Raw genomic sequence first — 6,393 nt, 5'->3', positions numbered from 1 at the left:
AAAAAATTAGGAAGGTAAATCTGTTAGGGGGAGTGGATACAAGGGGACAGAGAAATATCACTGGCATTATTCATAGCACACGTCTCCATCAGCAGACGTAAATATATTAAATTTTTTATGTGAAAATAACTTTATGAGATCTTTGAATTAACAAATAATTTTTAACAAATACTCTTTACTTGAAGGAACTTTTCAGAGAAGTATGCAATTATTTTGCATTTACAAATCTATAAATACTAGAGTCACAGACTAATAGTAAAAGAAATTCACAAAATACTGGTGGTTCCACTCAACAGGTCAACAATATTTATTAAATCTATTCCACTTGCCATAGCATCACCTGAAAAACACAGATGGCAACTCCCCCCACAAGTGATGATTCATTAACATAATATAATCATCTCTTAAACAGCAAAAATTAACATTTTGATTTTCAATCACAAATTAGTCCCCCCCCCCCAAAAAAAAAGAAACCCACAGTAGCCTGGAAGTAATACAATCAAAGTAATGAAATCCACTCAACCAAAAGGAGCCCATTTTCTAAATGATAAAGCAAATTAGACAAATGACAGTGTTTGAAAGTTCTGGCAGCCAAGACAGTGTTTGTCATGTAAAAAAAATCCCACAAAGCTACATTATGTCTGGATATCAAAAACATTTTTAAAACGGCTGTTTCCAATAAATGTATGTGTACACACACACACACACACACACACACACACACACAGAGCTACCTACAACATACAGTCTTTTTGGATTATACACTGATCTAAAAATTGTTTCCCCAAACACTAGGATGTTTCCTCTTTTTAAATTACTGTTACATCTTTTTCTATTTTCTTTCCATTCCAAAATAATTCCCATCATTGGAGAGTAAAGAAGTTAGAAACAAACCGCAAAGTCTAAATAAGTCGAGATATTTTCTAAAGTACCTGTGTTCTATTTGATGGGGATGACCCCTCACTCTCACCCCCAAGAAATGGTTACGATTGCTCCCTGGAGAAGTTCAAGATACATGGAAGTAAAAAGAAACAGATTGTTATCCATTTTAAGACAACAAAGAGATTTCTAAAAGAATTTTTCCTAAATGTCCTTTGAGGCTTTTTCTCGTTTCCATCTCTAACTGGGCCTTCTTCTTTTTTACAAGTTTTTTTGGAGCGGTACTGTGACTTTTTGTTTTTTAACAGTTGGCTCTCTCTCCCCTATGCTACAGAGGCTTTTCGGTCCTGTGACTTTATCTGAGATCACCACCCTCCTGCTTCTTCTCCGTGGGGGGCTGACCTCACCTTCATGCGACCCCCAAATACAACTGATCGCAGGGAAAAATTCTCCCCCTGTTTTCTAACTGGCTTGGTGTTTTTAAAAAGTTTTCCATGCAAGCTGTGGCTACTGTATCCAGGGAGGGGCAAAGACAACTGCCTTATTAGCACCAACTAGCAATTGATACATCGGAGAAACTGAATGTATCTCCTTACGGGGCCAGGGAGGAAAGAGCCCTGCCCCAACCAGAAGCAGAACCACACGCCCACTAGGGCACACCGGTGGGGGTCTGGGTGTAAAGATGCCACCGCATTATTGGGGGGCTCTGGCTTTGAGACAGACACACAGGTGACTTTTTGCAGAGTCCAGATCCCCTCCACGTCCTCCCGACCCCCCAAAGTGGACCCAGTCTTTCCAAGGCTCCCGCAGCCCCGTGGCGATGGGAGGTCTCCCCAAACCCACTCACAGACTGGACGAAAAGTGTCTGCCCCTTCTCCCTCCCTCCTCTCCTACACACCCCTCCTCCTCGTGGAGCCCGTCTCCCCGGCTGGGATGGGGTGGGGGGGGGGTAAGAGGGGGAGAAAGCACACATCTTCCCCCCCAAAAAAGTTAAACGACCTTGCCCGCCATGTCAAACAAACTCTCTTAGAAAGGTAGCTGCCCCTCTCCGCGGGAAGCCCACCCCCGCAGCGCCCCCGCTCCGGGCATCCGCCGAGCCCCGACTTCTTTCTCCAAGGGGCACCCCGAGCCCTGCGCTCTGCCCCAGCGGGCATCTACGAGAACCCTCCCGCCCGGGGCAGAACCCTGGCTCGGACTAGCGTCAAGCACGGGAACTTCGCAATGTTCCCAACTCACCGGGCTGCGCTCGGACTCGAAGGTGAGGGCAGTGCCCGCGGGCTGAGCCGGGCTGCCGCTGCCCCCCGCGTCCGGACCACACGGCCACGTTCCGTCCGTGGGTGCCGCGGTGAGAGCCGCAGCCGCTGGCGTTCTCCTGCACACACTGGCTCCTGGGCGCCTTGCCCTCTCCAGCTCCCACTAGTGATGGAACGGTGAGAGCCAAATGCTTAGCAGCAGGATTATGTGTCTAACCCATTTTGATATGCACTAAAAGGACACGCTTCTGCTTTGGGGACGGAAGATGTACGTGGAGAACGGGGCTCATCAGGCAATAAACATTTATTAAGCGCCTAACCGCATGCCATAATGGAGCTAATGTAACGACAATTAAACAGTTAAACAGTCCCTGCCCTCAGGGTACTAGCATTTGTAGCATCTGCTCTCCTCCCCCTTACACATCCTACTGCAATCATGTAGGTTTCACTTATTTTAGAGGCTCCCCCCCCCAAAAAAAAGATTTAGGAAGGTTTGGAAAGAAATATTTGGGGAGAGGAGAGAAAGAATCTTTTTCCCATCCATGAAAGTGATTATTTCCCATATATTAACACCCTGCTAAAACTTTATGGAATTCATAAAAGATATGATCCCCTCACTTAGCAATATGAGTAATTAAAGGACTAGAATTTGGGAGATTTTTTTCCTCCTTCAAGTTAAAGCATTTATATTTTCATAAGCTGTCTGAAGCCACCAAAGGGTAGCAGAGAATTTTTCTGATGTATTCGGAGATGAAGTTATAACCATTGGGGTATTTTATTTATTTTGGAACCTTTGCTACTCATTTCATACTTGTGTGGCTTGGCTAGTAGCATGAGTGTGGTAACTGAATGTTGCCTGCCTAGAATACTAGTCAGAACAAGGCTAGAGGGAGTTCTATGGTTCCAGGTCTTTCTACCTCACACTGAGATCTGTCTGCTTATAACTGAAATATAACTGGAGCCAAGTCTTGCTCATTTTCTTTTTCTGCCTTCATTCATTTTTAACTTTTTTCTAAACTTACTCCTGTATGCATATATTCCAAACAGATAAAGTCTGGCATTGACTGAATCTTGACTCTACCTTACCATACGACTCCCACCGATGACTCCCAAAGCACCGTCCTTAGAACTGATTGCCCCTTTTCCTGCTGTCCTTGCCATTTTATTTTAAATCAAAAAGCCATGGCTTTCTTTGGAATGTTGAACATACAGAGAAAGAACTTGGGAATTCCAAATTTTAAGTCCTATCCACTATCTCCAGAGAGTTAAACTAATGCAGAAACTCAGTTGAAACAGTATTTCAAGACGTAATTTAAATGTCCTGGGCATTGACACGGGTACTGTAGGTAAAAAACAAAGCGCAACAAAAAAATTCATTGCTTGATGAATAACCATTTGGTAATGAGCTTAGAACTTCATTGGTCTTCAAACAATGGTCCTTACAGCCTGGTGTGACCTGCCAGATCTTGCATTCCTATGGTCTTATCATGTTTATTTATTTAGTAAATATTTGGATTTGGGTTTGGGTTTTTTCCCTTTACAGCCTTCTCTGAATATGTCCCCAGCCATAGAAACCTCCTTTGTAACAAAGAAAGCAGTAAGCAAAACCAATCATATCAAGACCACAGGGTATGCAACTTTCTGTACATATAGTCCCCCACCTCTCTTTGGAGAAAAAGACCACATAGGCTTACCTTCATGCCACAGTGAGCAAACTTTATGAATCTTGACTGTACAAAATCATGGGGGGAAATGGTGAAAAGGAAGAGATGCTACAAATGCCTAATTTTATTCATATTGATATAATTTTTATCAATATGAATTTAGATACCTTCAGAATTAACATGGGCACATCTTCATTAATTAACTTCTGGATTATATATCTTCAGAAATTAACTTACTATGTATTGTCATTATCTTTAAGATAATATAAGTAAACTCATTTAGCAAAATTTAATTTTAAGTTTCAGTTTTTGAGGGTGACCATACATAATCTGAGTCATATTTCTGAGCCATCTTTATGGATCCACAAACATAATTTCTAAATCCCACCCAGAAAAAAAGGTAGAACAAAAAATTGACAAAGCTGGCAAAAATTAATTATTATATATATTTCTTCTTTCGAACGCATGATGACTTTTTTTTCTTCTAAAATGATTTGTCACCTTTGGTTATTTCTTTTCTACCTATTTCTTTACTACTCTTATAAAAGGATATCTATGTATGAGATAGGTGGAAGTATATATAATTTCCATCACTGGAATTAGGAACAAAGAATTTAAGCAAGGAAAACAAGTTAAAGGCATTTTTATGGATTAGCTCAAGAAAATAAGAATGTCATAGATGAAAATATAGGTTGTCAAATCAATGTAGCCCAGCACAGGACCTACTTCCCAAACTTGCATCTGCTTTTATTGGCCCCCAGTATATTGGGGACCCCAGAGAAACAACCACAACCTGACCACACATTCACTAAGCAAAGCACAGAGCTAAGCAGGTGCTAAAGGAAATACAAGTCAAGTATGTCTACAGATTATATGGACCAATAGAAATCACTTAATTAAGAGTTATTGTTGTTTGTACTTTGTTCTGAAAGAGGACCATGTCATCAGGAGAGTGATAATCAAGATTTGCAGGTGAATTGGATTTAAGCAAGCAAGGGCTGTGCAAGCATCACTCTTTCCTACTGAGACATCCGAGTCTAGGAGCAAGATGTAGATTAGAATGACTGGAGATGGCCCAGGATACAGTGGGAGACCTTGGCCTTTCTAAAGCTAAGGTCTCAGTTAGCCTGAGGCAAAGGCCATTCAGTGATTAAGACTAGGTAAGAAATGAGGCAAAGAATGGCCTTTTTTAACTAGTAAAAAAAAAAAAATGGCGATGGGGGGTTGGGGGGGAGAAGACCCTCAGGGTTTCTGGCCAAAAAACCAAAACAAAACAAAACAAAAAACGGAAACAATTGCTATTGATACTCACTCTGAGCCATCAGATTTTCCTCCAAGATTTTCTTGATGATGTCTCCTCCCGGTACAATAGAAATTTAAGACAGTATACACCAAAATTTACTATCCAAGATTGTATTGTAAAAGTAGCAGGTGAACAATATATAAGGTTGAATCATGGCTGAATCAATTTTTTTTTGTCCATGAAAAAACTGAAAAACTCCAAATACAATGAATAAAGTAATAAGGACTTTTTAAATTTAGAAAATACTCAGTATTCTCATTCAGTTTGCATGAAGAATTAGTGGGCTAGTCGATATCCAAACTTCCAAGTAGGGGGAGGAGTTTTTAGATGCTATAATTCGAGAAAAAGTACAGCCAAAGTAATTTGACTGGGTGATTTGAGTTTAGATCCCCCTCAGGACTGGGAGGCTAATGATGCCCTTCAGCAAGGGTATGGCCATCTTTGTGTAGAGTTAAGAGAGGAAGGAGTTACAAGTGGAAGAATAGGTCATAGGAAATGAGGAAATTGAGGAAATGCAGTTTCCACATCTATAATCCCCAGGGTTGTTGTGAGGATAAAGTATAATATATGTAAGTCACTTGTCAAAGCTGTAAATCATAGTTGTTGCTGAGAACTAAGAATTTAGTGTGTGAGGGAATATCAGTATGTATTTTGAAGTCTCCTAAGCTGTATGGTGGGGAAAGGGCAAGCTACCTAGAATGGAAAGACTGTGAGCCAGACCCTAAACTCATTGAGGAGGAAAAGAGTGTCCTAGTGGTAGTAGATAACACCTAACAAAATTTTATTTGAATAAGAAATATGCATTGGATGAACTTCAGAGGAGAAGAGATTACTGAGGTATTAGAAGAAAGAGATCTTGGAAGTGGCAAAAGGGAGTAGGGAGTATTATCACTCATTCCCATGAATGAGTATGTGTATGAGTATGTGAATGTATAATCAATATTGGAATGTATAATCAATATTGGAAAGGGTGGCCAGACTAGGGTGCTTAATCTTGGCTTCACCCCCTAGCTGCAATGTGAGTTTGCCTATAAAATTCACCTTGTTTTCCTAGACTTGTTGCCATGTCTAAAAAAATGAAAAGGTTTGACAAGACGATCTCAAAGTCCCCTCTCCAGCCTTTGAACCTGTGATTTAAAATATCAGCAACCTACTCCATCCTTGACCACCTATCACTAAAATAGTGTTGGAGGCAACTGACATATTTCAATCACTTAGATAGCTTGGATTGCAGCCTTCAATCAAGTCCAAGTTCAGGAAATAAACATCACAACACATAGTAGTGGTCACACAA

General features: G+C 40.9%; 1 protein-coding gene across 4 annotated transcripts in view; it reads right to left on the bottom strand.

Moving 5' to 3' along the window:
* The window catches only part of BMPR1B (bone morphogenetic protein receptor type 1B), a 480,264-nt gene extending 477,952 nt beyond the window's left edge, over positions 1-2,312 (bottom strand). For 2 of the 4 annotated variants that reach the window (XM_072624689.1, XM_072624692.1), the window contains exon 1: positions 2,116-2,312. The gene's annotated coding sequence lies outside the window, so the exon portion shown is untranslated. The remainder of the gene's footprint in view (positions 1-2,115) is intronic. The other 2 variants (XM_072624697.1, XM_072624698.1) reach the window with 1 other exon arrangement.
* Between the last annotated feature and the right edge of the window lie 4,081 nt (positions 2,313-6,393).

Source organism: Notamacropus eugenii, chromosome 7 (assembly GCF_028372415.1).
Source record: "Notamacropus eugenii isolate mMacEug1 chromosome 7, mMacEug1.pri_v2, whole genome shotgun sequence".
NCBI lineage: Eukaryota > Metazoa > Chordata > Mammalia > Diprotodontia > Macropodidae > Notamacropus > Notamacropus eugenii.
The sequence above is the reverse complement of the archived record's forward strand: the minus strand, read 5'-3'. Positions and strand labels throughout refer to the sequence as shown.